This window comes from Schistocerca serialis, chromosome 7, assembly GCF_023864345.2.
Source record: "Schistocerca serialis cubense isolate TAMUIC-IGC-003099 chromosome 7, iqSchSeri2.2, whole genome shotgun sequence".
In the NCBI taxonomy this organism is placed as follows: domain Eukaryota; kingdom Metazoa; phylum Arthropoda; class Insecta; order Orthoptera; family Acrididae; genus Schistocerca; species Schistocerca serialis.
Window position 1 is genome coordinate 268,517,249 of NC_064644.1, and position 27,151 is coordinate 268,544,399.

At 40.0% G+C, this 27,151-nt stretch overlaps 1 protein-coding gene across 1 annotated transcript in view; it reads left to right on the top strand.

Annotated features, from left to right (window-relative positions):
• The window catches only part of LOC126412662 (putative helicase MOV-10), a 431,824-nt gene that overhangs the window by 289,100 nt on the left and 115,573 nt on the right, over positions 1-27,151 (top strand). The gene's annotated exons all lie outside the window — the stretch shown is intronic.

The following is a 27,151-nucleotide window of genomic DNA, read 5'->3' on the forward strand; positions in this document are numbered from 1 at the left end:
TCAATAAAAAATTTTGGTTGTAACAGCAGAAAAGAGAGAGATACACCATCTAACACATAAAAATGAATGTATGGGTGTTTGTTCGTATGTTATGCAATGCCATATTGTTCAGTCGATTGTGATGAAACTTTGCAGACTTATTGTTTCCATTTGTGTGATATAGGCATAGTACAATTAACATACAGTATGTCGCACACTTGTTGTACTGGCAAATGTATGTGAAAAAGCATGCGAGATGTTTGAATATGACAGAAACAAACAGATTAGTGTTTCACGGTGTGTTACACATCTCAATATCGATAAATGTGGGTTATATCTAATCAAAATTTTCCATTGCAAACAGTAACTTTTTCTGTTTCTTCTAGTGAATCAGTGAACAATATTTTGGTTGTACAAGGGTATATTGTGTTAATTTCTTTGTCAAAGAATATGCCTTCCAAATGTTCATCACTTAGTAGATCTACTGGCGCAGCACGTAGAAATAAGGGAATTAATGCCTCTCAAATAAGCGAGGAATGACAAGCGAGCAATGAAGCAGATCATTTATGAATTACTCATTCCAGTAGATCAGAATCTCAAAATCAATGTGGCAAGAACTGAAAGAGAATGTTTATGTGTTACCTATCACATGCATCATAATCCTAAGACCAACATGCAGCAAGGAATGAAGCAGATTGTTTATGAATTGCTTACTCATATGCATCACAATCAGGAGGTCGACATGCTGCAACAATTGAAACAGAACATTTATGTCCTACCCATTGCAGGCACCAGAATCAGAAGTCCAGCATGCAGTGAGCATCAAAAGAGAGCTTTTGTGAGCCCTCGCTCACACGCATCAGAATGAGAAGACCAACTTGCAGCAAGAATTGTTTCTGGGTGACTCACCTGATCGCAAACATTTTTTGCAGAACATTCGCTAATATAATTCAGTGTTTCAAATGACATCTTTTGGAGCCAACAAAGTTTTCCAAGATCAGAACATGCCTGTTTTCAAAATTCAAAGATAAATACGTCATCATGTTGGTTCACTTCTATCCATTTCCAATTCTGAACATACATTTCTACAAATCTATGTTATGAGTGGTGATGAAGCACAGCTGATCAATACTGTGTGCAATTCCAGGCACTAAATGGTACATTATGCCCTATTTGCAAACATTTTTCCACCAACACAATGCATTGATAAAATTATTTAAAACTTCAATTGACAACTTACCGGTGGATAACTATGCAATTCAAGCACTATCTGACAAAACACCATTCAGACAGTGTGTTGGACACCACAACGCACTTACCATCAATGAAGTTCCAATTCTCATAGTTGGCGAAGACTGATATATATAATATAATTTGTCAGTGATGGAATAATACAGTTCTACGTGTCGCTGAAACACATCAATTATACGATGCGCTGCAGTATCCTAAATTTTTTGGGAGGGGCAGAATGGATATCACTTCAATATTATGCAAATCCCTCCCCATGAACCATGGACCTTGCCGTTGGTGGCGAGGCTTGCGTGCCTCAGCGATACAGATAGCCGTACCGTAGGTGCAACCACAACGGAGGGGTATCTGTTGAGAGGCCAGAAAAACATGTGGTTCCTGAAGAGGGGCAGCAGCCTTTTCAGTAATTGCAGGGGCAACAGTCTGGATGATTGACGGATCTGGCCTTGTAACACTAACCAAAACGGCCTTGCTGTGCTGGTACTGCGAACAGCTGAAAGCAAGGGGAAACTACAGCTGTAATTTTTCCCAATAGCATGCAGCTTTACTGTATGATTAAATGATGATGGCGTCCTCTTGGGTAAAATATTCCGGAGGTAAAATAGTCCCCAATTCGGATCTCGGGGCGGGGACTACTCAAGAGGATGTCATTGTCAGGAGAAAGAAAAGTGGCGTTCTACGAATCGGAGCTTGGAATGTCAGATTCTTTAATCGGGCAGGTAGGTTAGAAAATTTAAAAAGGGAAATGGATAGGTTAAAGTTAGATATAGTGGGAATTAGTGAAGTTTGGTGGCAGGAGGAACAAGACTTCTGGTCAGGTGACTACAGGGTTATAAACACAAAATCAAATAGGGGTAATGCAGGAGTAGGTTTAATAATGAATAGGAAAATAGGAATGTAGGTAAGCTACTACAAACAGCATAGTGAACGTATTATTGTGGCCAAGATAGATACGAAGCCCACGCGTACCACAGTAGTACAAATTTATATGCCAGCTAGCTCCGCAGATGACGAAGAGATTGATGAAATGTATGATGAGATAAAAGAAATTATTCAGATAGTGAAGGGAGATGAAAATTTAATAGTCACGGGTGACTGGAATTCGGCAGTAGGAAAAGGGAGAGAAGGAAACATAGTAGGAGAATAAGGATTGGGGCTAAGAAATGAAAGAGGAAGCCGCCTGGTAGAATTTTGCACAGAGCACAACTTAATCATAGCTAACACTTGGTTCAAGAATTATAAAAGAAGGTTGTATACATGGAAGAAGCCTGGAGATACTGACAGGTTTCACACAGATTATATAATGGTAAGACAGAGACTTAGGAACCAGGTTTTAAATTGTAAGACATTTCCAGGGGCAGATGTGGACTCTGACCACAATCTATTGGTTATGAACTGTAGATTAAAACTGAAGAAACTACAAAAAGGTGGGGCTTTAAGGAGATGGGACCTGGATGAACTGACTAAACCAGAGGTTGTACTGAGTTTCAGGGAGAGCATAAGGGAACAATTGACAGGAATGGGGGAAAGAAATACAGTAGAAGAAGAATGGGGAGCTTTGAGGGATGAAGTAGTGAAGGCAGCAGAGGGTCGAGTAGGTAAAAAGGCGAGGGCTAATAGAAATCCTTGGGTAACAGAAGAAATATTGAGTTTAATTGATGAAAGGAGAAAATATAAAAATGCAGTAAATGAAGCAGGCAAAAAGGAATACAAACGTCTCAAAAATGAGATCGACAGGAAGTGCAAAATGGCTAAGCAGGGATGGCTAGAGGACAAATTTAAGGATGTAGAGGCTTCTCTCACTAGGGGTAAGATAGATACTGCCTACAGGAAAATTAAAGAGACCTTTGGGGAAAAGAGAACCACTTGCATGAATATCAAGTGCTCAGATGGAAACTCAGTTCTAAGCAAAGAAGGGAAAGCAGGAAGGTGGAAGGAGTATATAGAGGGTCTATACAAGGGTGATGTATTTGAGGACAATATTATGGAAATGGAAGAGGATGTAGATGAAGATGAAATGGGAGACATGATACTACGTGAAGAGTTTGACAGAGCACTGAAAGACCTGAGTCAAAACACGGCCCCGGGAGTAGACAACATTCCATTAGAACTACTGACAGCCTTGGGAGAGCCGTCCTGACAAAACTCTACCATCTGGTGAGCAAGATGTATGAGAGAGGCGAAATACCCTCAGACTTCAAGAAGAATATAATAATTCCAATCCCAAAGAAAGCGGATGTTGACAGATGTGAAAATTACCAAACTATCAGTTTAATAAGCCACAGCTGCAAAATACTAACACGAATTATTTACAGACGAATGGAAAAACTAGTAGAAGCCAGCCTCGGGGAAGATCAGTTTGGATTTCGTAGAAATACTTACCCTATGACTTATCTTAGAAAATAGATTAAGAAAAGGCCAACCTACGTTTCTAGCATTTGTAGACTTAGAAGAAGCTTTTGACAGTGTTGACTGGAGTACTCTCTTTCAAATTCTGAAGGTGGCAGGGGTAAAATACAGGGAGCAAAAGGCTATTTACAATTTGTACAGAAACCAGATTGCAGTTATAAGAGTCGAGGGACATGAAAGGGAAGTAATGGTTGGGAAGGGAGTGAGACAGGGTTGTAGCCTCTCCCCGATGTTATTCGATCTGTATATTGAGCAAGCAGTGAAGGAAACAAAAGAAAAATTTGGAGTAGGAATTAAAATCCATGGAGAAGAAATAAAAACATTGAGGTTCCCCGAAGACATTGTAATTCTGTCAGAGACAGCAAAGGACTTGGAAGAGCAGTTGAACGGAATGGATAGTGTCTTGAGAGGAGGATATAAGATAAACATCAACAAAAGCAAAATGAGGATAATGGAATGTAGTCGAATTATGTGGGGTGATGCTGAGGGAATTAGATTAGGAAATTAGACACTTAAAGTAGTAAAGGAGTTTTGCTATTTGGGGAGCAAAATAATTGATGATAGTCGAAGTAGAGAGAATATGAAATGTAGACTCGTAATGCCACGGAAAGCATTTCTGAAGAAGAGAAATTTGTTAACATCAAGTATAGATTTAAGTGTCTGGAAGTCGTATCTGAAAGTATTTGTATGGAGTGTAGCCATGTATGGAAGTGAAACATGGACGATAAATAGTTTGGACAAGAAGAGAATAGAAGCTTTTGAAATTTGGTGCTACAGAAGAATGCTGAAGATTAGATGGATAGATCACTTAACTAATGAGGAAGTATTGAATAGGATTGGGGAGAAGAGAAGTTTGTGGCACAACTTGACTTGAAGAAGGGATCAGTTTGTAGGGCATGTTCTGAGGCTTCAAGGGATCACCAATTTAGTGTTGGAGGGCAGAGTGGAGGGTAAAAATCATAGAGGGAGACCAAGAGATAAATACACTAAGCAGATTCAGAAGGATGTAGGTTGCAGTAGGTACTTGGAGATGAAGAAGCTTGCACAGGATAGAGTAGCATGGAGAGCTGCATCAAACCAGTCTCAGGACTGAAGACCACAACAACAACAACAACATTATGCAAACTAATCCAATTACACATAAGTGCAGATATCTTTGTTTCATTTTACCAAATTAAAATATTATTCTTTTTTTTAACTTCCTAACAATTGTAAGTGTAATTTACATTATTCTTCTCTTCTTTTCTGTGTTCTTACAGGTGAACAACTAAAAAAAGGTATCAGCAATGAATGATTAATCATAAAGCATAATGATAACTCAGAATGGAACAAATCATATTCTGTGATGCCATCAACTATTCCATCAATATGTGGTAGACATGTATGCCAAAATTCAATTCTAACATTTGTTATTCATTCTTTTAAATTAAAAATTATTGCTTTAAAAAGAGTACATTCATTTACGAGATGCAATTGCAAATAATGGAAATGTTTCTGACATTGGCAAAAAGGTCATACTTGCAGCATACGTCAATAGCAGGCCACAGCACATGCAGGAATTTGCACAAGATAACATGATGTATGTGCATCCATATGGCTGGCCCAATTTTTTCTTCACATTTACAGGCAGTCCAGCATGGAACAAGATAACAGAGCTTCTACTGCCCGATCAGCATCCATCCGTCCAGGAGAGCTTCTGTGAAGTTTGGAAAGTAGGAGACGAGATACTGGTGGAAGTAATGCTGTGAGGGGAGGGTGTGAGTCGTGCTTGGGTGGCTCAGTTGGTAGAGCACTTGCCCGCGAAAGGCAAAGGTCCCGAGATCGCATCTCGGTCTGGCACACAGTTTTAATCTGTCACGAAGTTACATATCAGCGCACACTCAGCTGCAGAGTGAAAATCTCATTCTGAAAGCATCCATCGAATTGACATGATTTGACTGCACAAATATTCGAATAAAACTCACTAAGTTGATGGACTTAATTTTGAAGAAACAGATGTATGGTGAAACTCGCTGCTGGATATATGCAAATGAATGGCAGAAGAGAGGACTTCCACATGCTCATATTGTCATGTGGCTTAAAATGAAAATACATGCAGGTAAAATTGATGATGTTATTTGTGCTGAAATTCCTAATCCTGAAGCAGACCCACTGCGATTTGATATTGTGTCAAAAAGCATGGTACATGGACCATGTGGAGCATTGAATCCACAGTCTCCTTACATGGTAGATAACAAATGCACAAAAAGGTGTCCTATTGACTTAGTTCATGAAACATGCACTGGTGATGACGTATATCCACAATACGTACACCGAAAACCAAAAGATGGAGAGGATACACCGATAGTCAGAATAAGAAATGTTGACATTGAAATCAACAATAGATGGATTGTACCATATTCTTTTTTATTATCGAAAACATTTAAAGCTCATATCAATGTCAAATATTGTCTTATTTGCAAATATGTCAACAAAGGCAGTGATACGGCAGTATTCAGTATTGACAGGGCTGATGCGTGCAACGATGAAGTGAGTCCATTTCAAACAGGTCGATATATCAGCAGCAATGAGGCTGTTTGGTGCAGTTTTAGTTTCCCAATTCACAGTCGGCCTCCCAGTGTTGTTCATCTCAGTGCTCATCTTTAAAATGGACACAGAGAACAGAATTTTGTGCTATGAATGGAAAAGATGTATTTGCCAAGACGTTATTGTTTGCAGAAGTTCCAAAATACTGTACGTGGAATGCTGCCTCCAAGAAATTCCAGTGATATAATCAAGGCATGTGCATTGAAGGCTCTCAAAATCTGTATTTGCCTGATGCATTGGACCATTATTCACCATCAATTGGACCATCTGTTCACCATACAACCCAAAAGATTTATGGGAGAAAGAGGATTCAAGTGAAGAAATTTTGCACTGTGTTCATACCATTAGCAATGGAAACTCCATCGATGTTTTGGACAATATTTTCAATCTAGTTCTGATCAAAATCAAGAACATGTGTTTAACCATAAAGAATAAAGTACTTGTTCATCTAGGTGTGATTGCACCAGAACATTCTACATTTGACCTTTATTACCATTATTTAGTGAGAGAACACCAATACAGTGCTAATGATTTGCTTGCATTTGTTGAAGCAAATGAACAAATTTTGCTTGCATAACAAAAATATGCCTATGACACAATTACAAATGCCATGTTAAATGACAGAGGTAGTCTGTTCTTCCTTGATGCACCTGGTAGTATTGATAAAATGTTCCCCTTCAGTTTGCTATTGACTCACATTTGATCTCAAAACAGAATGGCTTTGGCTCTTGCCTCATGCGTTATTGTGGCTACATTATTAGATGGTGGACAAACAGCACATTTGGTGCTCAAATTGCCATTATATATGCATTTCTCAGATGATCCAACATGTAAATTTTCAAAAGCATGTGGCATGGATAAAGTTATGAAACTGTATGAGGTCATTGTCTGGGATGAATGCACCATGGCTCATAAGAAATCACTTGAAATTCTTAATCAAACTCTTAAAGATTTGTGATCAAAAGCACAACTGTTCAGTGGTGCTCTCATTTTATTATCTGGCAACTTCAGACAAACTGTTCTAGTGATACCTACATCAACACAGCTGATGAGCTGAATGCTTGCCTCAAAGCATCACATCTTTGGAGATATAAGACCAATATGTGCATACATGTACAATGTGATGCATTGGCAGCTCAGTTAAAAAAAAAGAGCTATTGAACATTGGTGAAGAAAAAGTACCACTTGATGCTACCAAAAAATCTAATTAATTTCCATTGAACTTTTTGTGCCATTGTGCCATACATTGAACAACTCATTCAGAAAGTTTTTCTGCAAATTGTCACCAATTGTAAAAATCATAAATGGCTTTGTGAAAGTGCTATTTTGGCAGCAAAAAACACCGATGTCAATACAACCAACCTTGCGGTTCAAGAAAAAATTGCAGGCAATTCTGTTGGCTACAAATTCATTGAGAGCATTATGAATGTGCACAAATTTGTTAATTATCGTATCAAATTTTTAAATTTGTTAGATCTTTCTGGTGTCACTCAAAGTTGCCATGCCAGTTATTCTCTCGTGGTAGATTAATCCACCCTGACTGTGTAATGGAACAGGACTTGCCGTGAAGAAACTGATGCCAAATGCCATCGCAGCAGCTATTCCTAATTGAAAGTGGAAAGGAGAAGATGTGCTCATTCCAGGCATTCCCATCACCCCCACCAACATGTCATTTGATTTCAAATGACTGCAGTTCCCTATTTGACAAGCATTCGCAATTATTGTGAACAAGGCACAAGGTGAATGTCTTCAGGTGTGCAGATTGAATCTAGAAAATGCATTTTTTCACATGGCCAATTTTTTGTTGCATGCTCATGAGTTGGATAGTCAAAAACCAGTCCTAAGCAAAGAAAGGAAAGCTGAAAGGTAGACAATATTCCATCAGAATTACTGATAACCTTGGGAGAGCCCCCCCAAAAAAAGACTTTTACATCTAGTGCACAAGATATATGGGGAAGCCAAAATACCCTCAGACTTCAAGAACAAATGCAATAATCCCAATTCCAAACAAAATAGTTGCTGATATGTGTGAAAATTACCAAACTATCAATTTAATAACTCATGTTAGTAAAATACTGACACAAATTCTTTAGAGAAGAATGGAAAAACTGATAGAATCTGACCTCAGGGAAGATCAGTTTGGATTCTGGAGATATGTAGGAACACACAAGGCAATACTGACCCTATGACTTGTCATAAAGGATAGGTTAAGGAAAGGCAAACCTATATTAATAGCATTTGCAGACTTAGAGAAAGCTTTTGACAGTGTTGACTGGAATGCTCTCTTTGATATTCTGAGGGTAGCAAGGATAAAACACGTGGAGTGAAAGGCTATATACAACTTGTACAGAAACGAGACAGCAGTGGTAAGAATTGTGGGGTATGAAAGTGAGGCAGTAGTTGAAAGGGTAGTGAGACAAGGTTGTAGCCTATCCCTGATGTTACTCCATGTGTACACTGAACAAGCAGTAAAGAAAACCTAAGAAAAATTTGGACGAGGAATTAAAGATCAGGAAGAAGAAATAAAATTTTTGAGGTTTGTCAGTGACATCTTAATTTTGTCAGAGACAGCAACAGTTGAGTAGAATGGACAGTGCCTTGAAAGAAGGATGTAAGATGAACATCAACAGAAGAAAAACAAGGATAGTGGAATGTAGTCAAATTAAAGCAGGTGATGCTAAGGGAATCAGATTAGGAAATGAGACACTTAAAGTAGTAGATGAGTTTTGCTGTTTGGTTAGTAAAATAACTGATGACGTCTGAAGCAGAGAGGATATAAAATGTAGACTGGCAATTAACATCTAATATAGAATTAAGTGTTAGGAAGTCTTATCTGAAGATATGTATATAGAGTGTAGCCATGTATGAAAGTGAAACATGGATGATACACAGTTTGGATAAAAAGTAAACAGAAGCTTTGGAAATGTGGTACTACAGAAGAATGCTGAAGATTAGATGGGTCGATCACATAATTAATGAGGAAGTTCTGAACATCACTGGGGAGACAAGAAATTTGCAGCACAATTTTACCAAAGGAAAAGACTGATTGGTTGGACACATTCTGAGACATCAATGGAGGGAAGTGTGTGTGTTTGGGGGGGGGGGGGGGGGGGGGGGGTAAAAATAGTAGAGGGAGACCAAGAGATGAATAAGTAAGCAGATACAGATACAGGAGGATGTAAGTTGTATTAGTTATTCAGAGATGAAGATGCTTGCACAGGATAGAGTAACATAGACAGCTGCATCAAATCAGTCTTAGGAATGAAGACCACAACAACATGGATGCTACAGGCACATCCAGTTTGTTTGTGGTTCCCCCCCCCCTTCCCCTCCCCCCTTGTGTCTCATACAAACATGATCTGAGGATGGTCGCATTGACAACTGAAACCAGTTTGGTCATCATACATTCAAAAGGGGGTAAAAGAAGATGCTCCACAAGGGAATTATCTGAATGGCATGGAAGTGATGGACATGTACAGACAAACAAATGGCTACAATTTCAGAAGAAATTGGATGAGCTATTCAAAAGAAAGAGCTTCACAAACTCAGCAAGGCAATAATGTGTTGGTCCTCCACTGACCCTTATGCAAGCAGTTGTTTGGCATGGATTTTATTGATAGAGTTGTTGGATTTCCTCCTGAGGGATGCCGTGCCAAAGTCTGTCCAGATCATCAAAATGCAGAGCAGGTGTGCGTTATCTTGCTGAAATCTAAGCCAAGGGTGGTTTGCCATGAAGGGTAACAAAGCAAGGCATAGAATATCATCGATGTACCACTGTGCTGTAGATCTAAAATAGCAATCAAAGGGGTCCAGCTGTGAAAAATAATGGCAAACAAGACCATCACTCCTGGTTGTCAGGCCGTATGGCATGTGACAGTCAGGTTGATATCGCACTGTTGCCTGGGGCATCTCTAGGGACATCTTTACTGGTCATCAGGCTCTATTAGAAGTGGGACTCATCACTAGAGACAGCTCTACTCCTATCAAGACCACAAAGACTTCTTTTGAGATGTCCTGGACAGTGGTGGGATATCAACCTGACTGTCACCTGCCATACAGCCTGACAGCCCAGCGTTATTGTCTGGGGTGCTGTTTCTTTTCATTGTAGGACCCATTTGGTTGTCATCTGTGGCACAATCACAGCACAATTGTATGTGGATGATATTCTTTATCTCGTTTTGTTGCCCTTCATAGAAAGAGATCCTGGGCGTGAATTTCAACAAGATAATGCACACCCACACACAGTGAGAGTTTCTACTGCTTGTTTCCATTATTGCCACACCCTACTTTGACCTACCTGTCCAGATCTCTTCCCAATTGAGACCATTTGGGGCACTATGGGCAGAGCCCTCCAACCCTCTTGGGATTTTGATGATGTAGCATGTCCATTGGACAGAATTTGGCATGATATCCTTCAGGAGAACTTCCAACGGCTCTATCCATCAATGCCAAGCCAAATAACTGGTTGCATAAGGGCCATAGGTGGACCAATGTGTTATTGACTTGCTCAATTTGTGAAGCCCTTTCCCTTAAATAAACTATCCAGTTTTTCTGAAATTGTAATCATTTGTTTGACAGTACATGTACATCGCATCTATTGATTTCTGTCCCATTTGGATCATGCCTTCACCTTGCATCAATTTTTTTTTGTATTAGAATGCATTTTAATCACTTTGCAAAGACCACTGCCAGCTGTCTACCTGTTGGCAAAGCCAAGAGATGTTTTTTATTATCAGCACAGTGAAACTGGTGTTACATCCCAGAATTCAAATATTCCCATTATTTGTGTGGGTGGCTAATTTAATTTAAACAGTAGAGATATTTTATATACACTTCAGAGTATGTGGATGTAGACCAAATACACTTGAATTATAAGGAGTGTCACAAAAGAAGAAGAAACAGTGAAAAATTAAAAATATTATGTAGTTGTCAGTGGAAGCTACAGCCATGTAAACAGCAGAAGAAAACTCCAGTGAGAAGATAGAAATACATGGATTATTGCAGAATGGTAATCACATAATTGGTGATACGACAACAGTAAACCGTTTTCATTCACATGCCAGCTGCTGGTAAAATACTGAAGGGAATCCTTGGAAATGCATATGATACAGAATTTCAAAAAGTTTGAGGGAAAAAGAATGCATTTTTATTGTAAACCATCATGCCCAAAATAACTTGTAAATATTATTTAGTAATTAAGAAACAATCCTACGTTCACTATAGTAACTAAAAGCAGTTGACAGACTCTACTCTGGACTCAAAAAGACGATAGTTTAACTACAGACACAAGTAGCAGAACCCGTAAAAGGCAATACTGCTATGAATGGTGAGACTAGTGGGGCCAATCAGTGTGATACCAATGTATAGTCCAGACGTTCATGCCATCCAGCTGTCAGTACCCATGAGTTAACAATATAGATGGTAATCTTTGTGGAAAACAAATATAGATGGCAGCTCACTGGTATGGACCACAGACAATGTGGTTAGTTTTAGGGAACATTTGAATGCATTGCTTTACTGATTGCACAAAGACTGCCTGCTGAGTTGCAATGTTGACTTTAAGGTTTTGCTGACATGTGAATGTGTTCATATTCATCCCTGGGTGGAAGAAGGAGAATAAGCTCTGAGATATAGTGGCATGCTGCTGTAAGCATGATTATTGAACCTTAGCACTCTCACGTGTCTCACCAAACTCTGCAGGTCTTGGAGAACAATTGTACTATAAATAAGGTTATTGGAGACCTTGCAGACATATGAATTCATGGGATGCTGGTATGTGGGTTTGGTTTCAGGGATAATGGGCTGAAAGAATGTAGGAAGTGAGTTCAACCCATGGAGATGTGATCAACTACTTTTACACCTGTATTTGTTACTTACTTGAACAGTGGCGAAGTAAATAGCAGAATCCCAACTGCTTCTCCTAATTTTTATTGAGGGACAATAAATTAAAGAAACTTAAAATCCATCGAAAGGAGTATGTAGTAGGAAGAACAGTTGAGTGAGATAACATATCATGTAGAATTGCCATCAACAGTGCAGTGCGGGGATAAATTAAATTAAAATCAGAAGATGCGTATGTTATCTTTCAAAGGAGTGGAGCAGGGAGACAAACCAAGTACAGTATTTGTTATAAATAACAAAATTAGAAACTTTATTATAGAAATTCTAACAACAGAATTCCAGGTTGGAATGTTTACAGTATTATGAGAAAGGATAAATTGCTACTCACAATAAAGATGCCACTTTGAGTTGCAGAAAGAATGATGAAAAAATAGATACAAATAAGCTTTCAACCAAAGCCTTCTACAGAAAGGGGGAACCCAAACACATTCACATAAGTAAATGTGTGTCACATGCACACGACTGCCGCCCCTGGCCACTAGAGCCAGATTGCAACACAAATGCATTGAACACGAACAACAATCAGGAGCAGGACAGGAAAGGACAGATAGTTGGGTATGGGTGGGAAGTAGAATCATCACTGCCTGACAGAGATTGTAGGGACTAGAAAAGTGCCAGGACACGGCTGACAGGTGCACCATCAGGTAGGTGAATAGTAGGGGGTGGGGGGAGTAGAGGTGTGGAAGAAAAATGGGGAGAGGACTGTTGGATGCACCAGCCGAGAGCATTCACAATGAGGGTGAGGAAACTCAAATTGTGAAGAGGTGACAGGACAGAGGGAGCAGAAGTAAGTGGGTGGAGGGTGTGGGCACAGTAGGTTACCATAGGTTGTGGCAGAGATGACTTTGGAACTGGAGAATGTGTTGTAAGGATAACTCCCATCTACACAGTTCAGAAAAGTTGGTGGTAGACGGTAGGGCCCAGGTGGCCCAGATTGTGAGAAATCATTGAAATCAAGTATCTTATGTACAGCTGCATGTTGTGCCACAGGGTGGCCCACTTTGCTTTACACCACAATTTGGCAGTGGCCATTCACTCTCATGGACAGTTGGTTGTAGTCATACCAATATAAAAAGCTGAACAGTGATTGCAGCAGAGCTAGTGTATAACATAGTTGCTTTCACAGGTGGCCTGACCTCTGGTGGGGTAGGTTAAGCCTGTGACAGTACTGGAGTAGAAAGTTGTGGGTGGGTGGATTGAGCAGGCCTTGCACCTGAGTCTTCCACAGGAAAAAGATCCCTCTAACACGTGATTGTGATTGGGGTGGCATATAGGTGCATTAGAATGTTGTAGTGGTTGGATGGGCAATGGGACACCAGTTTAGGAGGGGTGGAAAGGATCTTGGGTAGGATGTCGCTATTTCCAGTGCATGGTGACAGATAATTGAAATCATGAGGGAGATTTGTTCCAGTATGGTGTGGTATTGGGTAATGAAGGAGACACTCCTCTGCCCAAACTCTTTGCCTTTACAAATGTCTGCTTGTGTCTGTGTATGTGCGGATGGATATGTGTGTGTGTGCGAGTGTATACCTGTCCTTTTTTCCCCCTAAGGTAAGTCTTTCCGCTCCCGGGATTGGAATGTCTCCTTACCCTCTCCCTTAAAACCCACATCCTTTCGTCTTTCCCTCTCCTTCTGTCTTTCCTGATAAAGCAACCGTTTGTTGCGAAAGCTTGAATTTTGTGTGTATGTTTGAGTTTGTTTGTGTGTCTATCGACCTGCCAGCACTTTCGTTTGGTAAGTCACATCATCTTTATTATTTAATTGGATAGATAAAAAATCTACTCACCAAATGGCGGCAGAACACATGCATAAAAGACGGTTGTAATTGGCAAGCTTCTGGGCCAGTGGCTCCTTCTTCAGGCAGAAGTGCTGAAGGAGAAGGAAGAAGGGTGAAGGAAAAAGACTGGAGAGATCTAGGAAAAGGGATAGATTGTGGGAAAGTCACCCAGAACTGCAGGTGAGGGGAGACTTACCATACCGAATGAGAAGGGAAGGAGTGTTTTCTTCTCATCCCGTACGGTTAAGTCTCGCCTGACCTGTGGTTCTGGGTGACTTTCTTGAAATCTGCCCTTTTCCTAGGCCTCTCCAGTCTGTTTCCTTCATCGTTCTTCCTTCCCCTTCAATCCTTCTGCCTCAAGAAGGAGCCACTGGCTCTGAAAGCTTGCCAATTACAACTATCTTTTATGTGTGTGTTCTTGCATCGCTATCCAATTAAATAATTTTATCAATAATTGATTGTTTTCATTGTGACATAATGTCTTCGTATGTCAGATGTTTTACTATCTTTGCCGCTTCTGACCAGCACACAGTCTTTTATTCCCTTGCATATGTTTGCTTTGTTTTTAAGAAATGTTTGTGTCTTTTGTTTTTAAGTGCCTTCATTTTATTCAAGAAATAAAATTCTTTCATCATATGCTGTTATAATTTAATTACATCCTACCCAACAGGTTATGTGCCCAGGAAAAAACATGTTCATTTACTGGGCTAATGTTTTACTTCCTTAATGTCAATTAGGTTTCCAATTTCTGTTCAATTACTTGAGGGATTTACTTGGAAAGTGAGAAGGTGAAGGATGGACTGAACAAATCTCTTCAGTACCCAAAAATTCGACGGAGATATTTTTCAGTTATGGAAGTATCAAAGGGAAATCATCTTTCAAGCTGAGTGAATTGGTAGACTTCGTTGATGGAAGTAAAGTAAGACCAGTTGAAGCCAAAGATGCTCAGGACTTAATGAACTTAATGCAAAATCAATGCTTTTTATTTCATCTGGAATGGAATTTGACCAGCTGTAAACTGTCATGTCTTGTGTTACAGTAAATGATATGTGAAATTGCCTGAAGATAATTCATCAACAGTGATCTGCAACAAATAAAGTAGAGTTGAAACAACAGTTCTTTAGATATAAGATGTTGCTCTGTGATACCATTGTGCACCATATCAGTAAAGTTGAAGTATTAGCACATTAGAAGTTTGTGAACCAGTGGAAGATACAGACAAGACTGCCAAAATTCTATGTGAACTTCCAGCAAAATATGGTTCATTTGTTACAGCTTGAGACTCGTGTGACAAAAACAAACAGACTTTCAACAACTTAAAAGACTTTTAACAATTTAACTGAAAGGTGAACAACATTTGTCTTAGATTGAAGAAACAGCAGCTGCTTTCACAGCTGTTAATGGTAATCCTAAAAAGCATAAAGGTCAGGATCAGTGTTTACAAAGCAAATTAAGCAAAAGTTTTGTGAATAAGAATACTGTTGAGTGCTGTTATTGTCGTAAGAAAGGTCATTGTAAGTTTGAGTTCTAGAAAAGACTGACAAAATTGTTAAAAACCTAAACATTAAGCTCTGAATGCAGAAATCAGGAACATTTTGGCTACTAATTGTGATAATGCTAGGCTTCCTGATAGTGCTGCATCAAGAAACACATGACATCACACAAAAGTTCCTGCTCAGTTAGGATATAATTCAGTTGCATATGATGAAAGTATTGGATAAGTCAAGTTAAATTTGCTAGTAAATTGAGTTAGAGAACCCCATGCACTGTAGGATACATTCTATGTACCTAGCTTGAAAAAAAATCTTTTTTCAGTGGGAGGAGTAGCCAGTAAAGGTTTGAAAGTCACCTTTAACAATAATAAGATTGAGATATTTAGTGAGAGCTAGTGGCAGGTGGTGTAAAGCTGAAAGTCAACATTACAGATTGTTAAATCAAATGCTTTAAGTAAGTTTCTTTATAAATCATGTTAGTTTGGTAAATTGCATAGGAAGGGATTTAGATCAAGTGTCCAGACGTGTGCATGTGCTCCAAGAGTGTTTATTCATATTGATGAGTGAGGAAGGATGCCATACACATCATTTGGTGGAGCTAAGTATTTTATTGTATTTAAAGGTGACTGTACTTCATATAAGTTTGAATATTTTCTCAAAAACAAAAGTTATTTTACTGCTGTGTTCATAGGGTTTCAACAGTTGGTGAAAAGGCAGACAAGGAATAAGTTTAAAGTTACTAGGACAGTTAATGGGACAGACTTTGTTAATGATCAATTTCATAATCATTTCAAGAAGACAGGTATCGTCCATGAAACCAGTCCACCATATGCATCAGAGTAGAATGATAAAGCTGAATGTGGTATCAGATCTAGATTGGAAAGTGCTCCCAGAATGCTTTATTGATTGTGGCTTGCCAGGCACACATTAGGCAGAAGCTGTCAACAATGCAGTCTGTATATTAAATTGCTATCCCTGTGGTGATGTGTCTTATGAGAAATAGTTCAGGAAGAAAACATCATTAAAATAAATAAGGAGCTTTAGTGCTGAATGCTTTATACATACTACCAAACAGTTTCAATCCAAATTTCAAAGTAAATCAAGGAAGATGGTAATGGTTGCTTACAGTGGTTACATTAACAATTATAGGCTGTATGATTCTTTAACAAAGAAGGTAACGGTTTCACAAGACTTGGTTTTCAATGAAAATGCCACAGAGTATCCTGGAGAACTCAACCCCCACAACATTACATATGAATACAACTTCCTGACAGATGCAGGAGGAAATTAAATTTAACAACGTGCTGAAAATAATGAGGACTTTGTGCAAGACCAAGGACCCTATGCTACTGAGAAAGCTGATGAGTCAGGAATGACATCATCCTCCAGTTCTTTTCCAAAATTGTGTGGCTGATGCAGCAGTCATTGATGAACCACAAACTTTCAGAGAGGTGATGGCATCTGGAGACTGTGAGAAATAGTATGAAGCCATGAAAGATGTAATGTCATCATAGACACTAAATAATACCTGGGATTTAGTGGATCTATCTCCAGATCACCAGGCTTTTGCTGTATGAGGATTTACAAAATTAAGCATCAACCAGATGATAGCATAATTAGGTATAAAGCTAGAATATGTGCAAAAGGATATTCTGAGAAACCTGGACTTGAATATGGGGATATCTTTTCACCTGTTGTTTAGTATGAATCAATTAGCTTTCTTTTGTCTTTGGCAGGAATGTCTGAATAGACGTGAAGCAGTTTGGTGTGAAAACTGATTTTTTCGGTGGTGATATGCAAGAAAATATACATGTAACAGCCTGTTAAAAATATGTTCAGTTTATTAAAGATTTCTAACAGCGCCATTCAGTTAATTGTGTATTTTGTGCACAAGTTGATGCCCAAGAAGTGTTTTTGGTTATTTTTGTTGATGATAGACTAATTATGAGAAAATCCACTACAATTATAAATAACATACTTAAAGAATTCAGAACACCTTTTGAAATTGTGTTTGACAATCCCATTTACTCTGTATGAATGAATCGAATGAAACGATGAAACTAAAGAACTGTTTATCTGCCAAGTGGGCTACACTACTCACCTCTTACACAAAAAACCAACATGTACAATTGCAAGCCCTATGCAGCACCCACTGATTGCCGTTTACAGTTGCATTAAGGCCAGTGCCCAGTGAATGAAGATAAGAAGTCTATGGAAAATGTTTCATTTCCAGGCTGTCGGTGGACTGATGTTTGCTACCATAGTGACAGGATCTCATATAATTTTTTCTGTCAGTCAGGTAAGTCGGTCACCTAACAACTTTGGACCTGAGTAATGGACTACTGTTAAATTCATCCTAAATTATCTTCAAGGTACAAGAGACAAAGGTGTTTAATACAATAGTAATAAGCTTAAACTTCATGCATATTCAAATGCAAATTTCACTGAAGGTATCAATACTCATTATTCAACATTGGGCTACATCAGTGAACTGACCAGTGGATTTGTTACACGGGCATCTTGCAGGCAAAAACGTGTTGCCAGATCTATGACAGAAGCAGAATACTTCGCAGCATCTGATACAGCTGCTGAAATCACGTGGCTTAGTAATTTCTTACAAGAGGTGGGAGTTGACATGGGGCAACCAACACACTACTCCGTGTTCAACCAGAGTGCATTACAATTAATGCGAAATAATCAACATCACAAATGGACTTAACATACCGTTATAAAGTTCATTAGATTCATGAAAAAATAAGTGATGATTGTTGTTTCTTATGTGAAGTCAGAAGATTAGTTGTGAAGTCAGCAAACAAGAGTGGGAGTGTTTGGACAGTACCTATATAATAACTCTGTTTGTCTGATGTTCTATTATTTTTGTTGCTTCTGACCAGCACACAGTCATTTATTCTTTTGCAAACTTTTATGTTGTTTTTTTGGAAATGTTCTGTGTCTTGAGTTTTTAAGTGCCTACATTTTATTCAAGAAATAAAACTTGTTCACCATATGCTGTTATAATTTAATTACAGCTTGCCCAACAGTCTATCTTCCCTTCGGAGGATACAGTTGACAGTTAGTAAGGTGTATGAGGAAAGAGGTAGTGAGATTGGTGTCTGTAGACATTGGGAGAGTCAGTGTTCACTAGTGGCAAGACAATGAGCATGACGGATGTTGATGTGTAGGAAGTGACATCAACAATGACGAGTAGGAATCCTGGAGGGAAATGGGTGGGGATGGTGGAGAGTTTGTGAAGGAAGTGGTTAGTTTCTTTGATGTGCCGTGCTAAATTTTGGGCAGTTGGTTGGAGGTGTTGGTCAGAGAGGGCCAAAATTCCTTCATTGAGAGCACAACAACCAGCTACAACTGAGTGTTCAGATTGTTGCATTTGTGAATTTTGGGGAGAATGTGGGAGATGAATGTGCAGGGTGTTGTAGGAATGAGGAGGGAAATGGATTCAGCGCCAAAGGCTTTAAGCAGGGATTAGAGGTTATGTTTGACTTCTGGGATGGGATCACCCATGCAGAGTTTACAGGTGGAGGTGTCACACAATTGACGGAGGCCTTCCATAAGATAATCACTGCAATTCATGATGACAGTGGTGGAACCTTTGTCTGCAGGTTGGATGATAAGGTCAGGATCTGTTTAGAGGTTGTATAGCCATATACTTTATGCTGCTGAAAAGTTTGTGTCCTTAGGAAGAGACCTAGGAATGATAGTGAGACCAAGTTGGAGATAAGGAATGCCTAGAAGGTGATCAGGGGGTGCTTTGGTGGGATGGTGGAAGATTGCGGATGGATGGTTGTCTCAACTGGTGGAGGCAGGGTTAAATATTGAGATTATGTTGGCTTTGGTTGGAAGGATTGGTATCAAAGAAGTGTTTCCATTGCAGGGATTGGGAAAATGAGAGTAGGCCTTTGACAAGACTGACATTGTTGAATTTGGGTTGCAGGGCTGAAGGTGAGGCCCTTGGATGGGAAATGTTGTTGGTGGAAAGGTTAACAACAGTGTTGTGGTAGTGTTCCAACTATGGGTTTAGTCAAATGTTGAAAGGAAATTTAGAGTGTTGTGGCACGTTGAAGAGGTCAGCTATTCAGGATTTGAATGGTGTAAGGGTTTGATGAGGAGGAACTCTGTGGGTAGGATAGGGCTTGCAAACTGATGCCCCCAGGCAGCAGTAGGATGTTAGAAGGCTGGATAACTTATGGAGGGCCGGCCAGGGTGGCCGAGCGGTTCTAGGCGCTACAGTCTGGAACTGTGCGACCGCTACGCTCGCAGGTTCGATTCCTGCCTCGGGCATGGATGTGTGTGATGTCCTTAGGTTAGTTAGGTTTAAGTAGTTCTAGGGGACTGATGACCTCAGAAGTTAAGTCCCATAGTGCTCAGAGCCATTTGAACCATTTTTAACTTATGGAGGTGGTGCCTGGAACGATCTTCTAGGTGCTGTATTGCAAGAGACTATTTGAGAGATGTGACCTATGTTTCGGGATTGCACAGTAGCAATATCTAGCGGAAGGAGCAGAAGTGCATCTGCAGTGCCTATGCGTTGGAGATATGGTGTTTCAGATCCAGGTTTGTGAGGGTCAGGGACTGGCAGAATCTGCAAAGGTGAAGGCCACTGTGGAACGAGGGGTAAAATCCAGAGAAAGGAATTTTTATGATTAGTCTGTGGGGAGTTGGCTGATTCCATGGTTTAGGCAGCATTTAAGGAACAGGGTGTCAAACTGAGTTTTATCCATGGAAAGAGATACTGAACTAATGCAGAAAGATGGAGCAGGAGTCCATTGTGGCAGGGGAAATAAAATAGCAAATGGACAAATGAAGATGTTAGATGGTTGTGAGGGGAGCTGTGTAACAGGAAAAGACACATAAAAATACATATATATATCTAAAAATGCACACAAATATGTGAAAGTATGTGCAAATATGAAAATACACAAACAAATGTGCACAAATACTTAAAATATGTACAAAAAAGTGTGGGGAAAAGGACAGAAAAGATGAGGTATGGGGAAATGCGTGTGTTGGGATAAGAGAAGAGAGGATGGGGGATTTATTTGGTTTGCAAGTTCATGTGGCACAAAACACACGAAAATACAGTAGGATGAGGCAGAAAAGGTGATCAGTAGGAAGAATTTAACTCATAATTTTTGGCAGGGAGATACTGCGCCTACAGTCTGCATAGTTATGGAGCCATGTGTTGTGTGCAGATGAGAGCACTGATACAGTGTGCCTAGGAGCATGTGCGGCTTGGCCAACAGTGAAAAACACACAGGAAAGCAGACACAGGGTAGAATAATGTTTTAGAGAAAAGTAACAAAAGCAAAACATCACTGCATTCTGGGATGGAAGAAAAGCCATTAGGCAAAGTCAAACCATGGGAAGTCCAGGTAGGAATGTCAACAGTATTAAGGAAAGGATAAATTGCTACTTGCCATAAACATGCCACATTGAGTTGCAGACAGGCTTGATGGCAAGACGGGTGGGTGTTTTTTTTTTTTTTAAGAAGCTTTCTGGCAAAGCCTTCGTCAGGAAAGAGAAATACACACACATTCACACAATCGAGCACACCTCAAACCTGCATGACTGCGACCTCCACTCTGGCCAGACTGCAACAGAAGTGCATTAAACGAAGGCAAAAATCTGGAGTGGGGTGGAGAAAGGGGGGGGGGGGGATAGCAGGGTATGGATGGGGGAGAGGAATTGGCAGTGGCTAGCAGAGCATGCAGGGATTAGAAGTGTCAGGACAGGGCTAACAGGCACAACATCAGGAAGCTGTTGGAAAGGGAGAGGAGTGGGGGAAAATGTGTTGAGGAAACAAGAGAAGCAGAAAATTGGAGAAGATTGGTGGATACTCTGGCAGAGAGCATTGCACAATGAGTGTGAGGGGAGGTAAATTGTGAGGTGTCTATTCATCCTCATGGACAGCTGGTTGGTAGTCATGCTAATACGAAAAGCTAAATAGTGATTGCAACAGAGCCGGTATGTAACATGGTTGCTTTCACAGATGGCCCGTTCTCACATGTGATAGGATAAACGTGTGACAGGACTGGAATGGGAAGTGCTGGGTGGGTGAATGGTTCGGTGGATTGTGCAAATCTTGCACCTGGGTATTTCACTGTGATATGATCCCTGTGGTAAGATGTTGGGATTGGGGGTGACACAGGGATGGATTAGGATGTTGTAGAGTTTGGGTGGGTGACAGAACACTGTTTCAGGATGGGGTAGGACAGATCTTGGGTAGGATGTCCTTAATTCTAGGGCATTCTAGAGAACCAAAGCCCTGATGGAGGATTTAGTTCAGTTGTTCCAGTTCAGGGTAGAACTGGGTGGCGAAGGAATCCTCCTTTGTAACTGGTTCTTGGGGATGGTTGGAGGATGGGGATGTGTGGGGATATGGCATGGGAAATCTGTTTGTGAACTAAGTCTGGGGGATTGTGTCTGTCTCTAAAGGTCTTCATAAGACTTTCAGCACAATGACCTTATCATCCTATCTGCAGATGAAGGTTTCACCACTGTTGTATTGAATTGCAGTGACTACATGGTGGAAGGGCTCCACCAAATGTCTGACACCTCCACATATAAACTCTGCCAGAATGATCCTATACCAGAAGTCCAACATAACCTCTAATCCTTGCTTAAATCCTAGACTCTCACCTGAATCCATTTCCCTCCTCATTCCTATGACATCCCACACACAGACACCGAGCCCTCTCCCCAAAATCTGTAATCACAACATTCCTGGACTCCCCATTGTAGATGATTGTTGTGCTCCCAGTGAAGGAATTTCAGACTTCATTGACCAACAACTCCAACTTATTGCTTAAAATCTAGTGTCCCACATCAAAGATGTCAACCGCTTCCTTTAGCAATTCTCCACCATCCCCACCCCTTTACTTCCCTGATCCCTATTCACCATTGTTGATCCCACTTGATAAACACCAACACCCCTCATCCCTGGGGGCTTGCTGCTATTGATTGCTACCAATCCCATTGTCCTTCGGATTCCAGACCACCTGCCTCATTCCTCATACACCTCACTAACTATATCCTAACACACATCTACTTTTCCTTTGAAGGGAAGGTATACAAACAAATCTGCGGCACAGTCCTGGGTACCCACTTCACACCCTCCTTTGTCAAACTGCTTATTGGCTGTCTAGACTCTTAAAACCCCAAACCCCTTGTCTGAGTCAGGTTCGTTTATGATGTCTGTATGATCTGGACCCAGCAGGACACCCTATCCTCATTCCTTCAAAACCTTAACATCTTCTCTCTTATCCACTTCACTTCGTCCTCATCAACCCTGTGTGCCATCTTCCTGGACATTGACCTCCTCCTCTCTGATAGCTCCATCCACACCTCTGTCCATGTTAAACCTGCTAACTACCAACACTAGCAGCATTTCAACAGCTGTCATCCCTTCCACACCAACAAATCCCTTTCATACAGCATGGTCAACCAGGGTTGGCATATTTGCAGTGATAAGAGCCACCATGCTCAGTATGCTGAAGGTCTCACAAAGGCCTTTACAGACAGACTCTATCGCCCAGACCTAGTCTGCAAATAGATTTCCCATGCCATATCCCTACACACCCCAAATCCTCCCACCACTCCCCACAACCAGCTACAAAGGAGTGTCTTCTTCATTACCCAACACCACCATGGACTGGAACAAATGGACTACATTCTCTGCCAACACTTCGATTATCTATCATCGTAACCTGGAATTAGAGACATCCTACCCAAGATCCTTTCCACCCCTTCTAAACTGGTGTCCCACCCACCCAACCTCCACCACATTCTAATGCAACCATATGCCAACCGAGTTGCAAACACGTGCCAGAGGGATCTTTTTCCTGTGGAAGACCCATGTGCAAGACCTGCTCAATCCACCCACCCACCACTTTCTACTCCAGTTCTGTCACAGGCTTATCCTACCCCATCAGAGGCCAGGCCACCTGTGAAAGCAACCATGTTATACACTAGCTCTGCTGCAATCACTGTTCAGCTTTTTATATTGGTATGACTACCAACCAGCTGTCCGTGAAGGTGACTGGCCACTGCCAAATTGCGACATAAAGGAAAGTGGGCCGCCCTGTGGCACAACATACAGTTGTACATAAGATACTTGATTTCAATTGTTACTTCACAATCTGGGTCACCTAGATACTACCCTACACCACCACCTTTTCTGAATTGCACAGATAGGAGTTATTCTTACAACACATTCTCTGCTACTGAAATCATCTTGGCCTCACATCTACCAGTCTTTTCCCCTTCTCTGCTCTTCTTCTTTCTGCTCCCCATTCTTTTTCTCCCCCTCTCTCTCCCTCACTGCCTCCTGATGCTGTGCCTGTCATTTCTGTTGTGCCACTTCTAGTCCCTGTGTGTTCTGCCAGCCAGTGCCCATTCCTCTTCCCCTGTACCCTACTATCCTCCCCCGCCCCCATCCATTTCCAGATTGTTGGTCCCATTTGGTGTGTTTCTGTTGCAGTATGGCCTGAATGGCTGGAGGTACCGTGTGTGTGTGTGTGTGTGTGTGTGTGTGTGTGTGTGTGTGTTTGAGGTGTGCTTGCTTATGAATGTGTATGTAGTTCTGAGGAAGGCATTGGCCAAGAGTCTTTTCATCGTGCCTGTTTCAACTCAGCATGTCATGGTTACAGTGAGTAGCAATCTATATTTTTCATTATGAAAGATCTGCTATTTAAAATTGTGGTAGGCACATAGAAAATAGAAAATTCCTAGGTAATGAAAAGATACCACTATAACCATGCTGATATTTAGGAAATGTGTTAATCACAAATGCAACAACTATAGAGCTAATCCACTGTTCTCGGTACCTGGAAAAAGTTTCTATAGAATCTTACAAACTGCAAAGTTATCCCAAAATTCACTGACAAAGTTTCAGTGATTGTTCAGGTATATTTTTTGTGTATTTTGATATAAGTGACATGTGCTCTCTGTGGCTCATTGCAGAATAATTGCATTCAGCCTGATTACTCGCATTTATCATTGTATCTATATTGCAATTAAAATACCTGCATAACAGTGTGAATGTGAATGGTATGTGCTGAGGTATTTGGTTGAAAACTTTTTCCATCAACTCATTGTATGTACTATTGACAACAGTAATGCACACGTCACTCATTGACCTCATGCCTATACTCAGTACTGCTCGTATTTGTGTTTCTGAGAAGGCTGGTTGTATGTTAACAGTGATACTCATCAGTATGGATATGCACCTTTGCATCTACAGTTAGACCTTCAAGCAACCAGATCCTTTCTTGTTAAAATGGAAGATACTGGCCATGTGATGTAAGCCAGAACACTTTGTCTAGAAGATTTTCACGGAAACAAAGGTAACCAAATAAATCACAGTGAACATCATTTCTCTAACGATGCACTGGAAACCACAGTTGTCTTATACCAAATACAGTAAAACCTTGGTAATTCGAGCCCTGGAAATCCAAACCTCCATTTAATCCAAGGTGTTTGATAGATGACTACTACATTTCATCGATTAACTGAAAACACACTGTGTGTAAAATCAGCAGCTGAGATGTACACACTTACATTGTTTACAATCAAGCCTTCTTAAAATGCTGTTGTTGTCTCACCCACTACTAGTCAGCCAGTGACTCTTCAGGCTCAATGTGATACATATGCGTAGTCAGGTCGTGTTACATATTTATTGTTTTTCCTGCCATTTTTCTCCAATATGAGTTCTGACTCTTCAAAACAGAGAAGGAAATTTGTTTCTTTGGGAACAAAAGTTTTAGTACTGAAAGTATTGGCAGTGGGAAGGCTGAAAAAAAGTTTCCAGCAGAGTTGGGCATAGGTAGAGTAACAGTAGGTGGGGATGACAAAACAGAATGAAGCTAGAAAATGACTTCCTCTTCTTCTAAAAAGCATCATAATTCATTAATCCTAAAACTATGAAATCATCAGATTACAAAAAACTAGTGAAGCCCTTTATTTGTGGTTTACTCAGCTGTGAGCTAAAGAAGTCCAATATGAGGTCTGGAGGTTTAGGGGAAGGCACTCTTATTTCAAAAAGAATTAGAAGAAGCAGAACAAATTTTTTCTGCTAGTTCTGGCTGCTGGATAGTTGGACAAGAAGATATGGGATGCACCAGCTTGAAATCTGCAGTGAAAAGTTATCTCCTGACAGCTAGTTGTCAAAGTTATCCGAGAAAAAAAATGATAGAAATATAGTAAATCAGGAAAATCTGTCACTGGATCAAATGATGAGACAGCACTCAATTGTAGAATGCTTCTGACTAAAATACTAGCAGCTAGAATGAAGCCTCTGCTCCAGGTTATAAGAAATCAAAAGATAGAGTAACAATCATAGCTTTCAGCAGTGTCTCTAGTGATCATAAACTGATAAGTCTGCCATACTAAGAGTATTCAAAAATATACAGAAGTCAGCCTTACCAGTTTCGTGTAAAAATTAAACAACTGCTTTAAGGTGAGATTTTTTGACACATTTGTGCCAGAAATAAAAAAAAATATTTAAGAACAGAAAGTTAACACCCAAGGCAACCCTTATTCTAGGCAATGAAGTATGTCACCCCAAACCTGAATAATTTCATAGAGGTGACTTTTTTTATACCTCTCAGAACACTGGTATTTCCCAGTCAATGGACTAAGGAACACCGACATGTATGAAAACAATGTATCAGCAAAAGTTGTTGCAAACACTTCAACAGTCAACAGGAAATGAGCCCCAATCAGTAGAAGCTGTCCTGAAAAAAATTAATTTGAAGTATGTTATCTACTGAGTTGCAGAAGCTTGGGGTCATTTAAATTCAGAAACACTAAAAAAAGGCTTTGGAAACTCTCTCAGAGAAACATAATGAAAATGAAAAAATAATGAAATGTGCAGCAGAATGTGGCAACTTGAGTTAACATTATGTGTCTACACAGGTGGCAGGAGTACACTCCTGAGAACAGGTATTCTTGGTACACTAGTAATAGTTGCACAGTTGTTAATGTAACACACATGCATCTACAGTAAATGTTTGAGTTTCTACTAGAACATTATTTCCAAAATTAACTTTAAGTAATAGATTACTTGAGGAAATAACTTTTTTTACTGTAATAATATGAGTAATGTAAACATTAAGTTCTGAATCTGTTTTTAAATGAAAGGTCTCTAAAATTGTCACTCTTTGTATAATTCAAGTTTTTGTAAATTCAAGCTCTACTCAGTCCCAATTACCTTGAACTACTGAGACTTTATCATACTCAGAAAATATCTCTGAACAACATCCAAAATTTTGTTAGTAGCGTTTGGGATCACCCTGTACATGAGGGAGGAATATTGAGGGCAGTATGGCTTTTGTCCAGTAAAGGCAGTGACAATATCATCTTCACACATATGAAATGTCTAGAGAAATACAAGATCCCATTTCTTGCTGCATTTTTGGATTCAGAGTAAGCATCTGATATGGTTCATGAAGCTGAACTCTGGATGTTGGTGGAATAAAGTTCCGTCAGCTGGGCTTTATGTTGATGCATCAGGAGCCCATATGCAACTTGCACAAATTGTATGACAGCTGGAAATCAGATATCTACTGAATTCATTATGAGGCAAGTAGTTCATTATAGCTATAACCTCAGCTTCTACTTTTCATAATGTAACTTAAGCAGGTAATGAAGGCATGTAGCACAAAACTTGAAAAGCTTAACATTGGAAACTTAAAAAGCTTAACATTGGAAATTACTGGATGAAACATGTTCAGTTGATGAGCT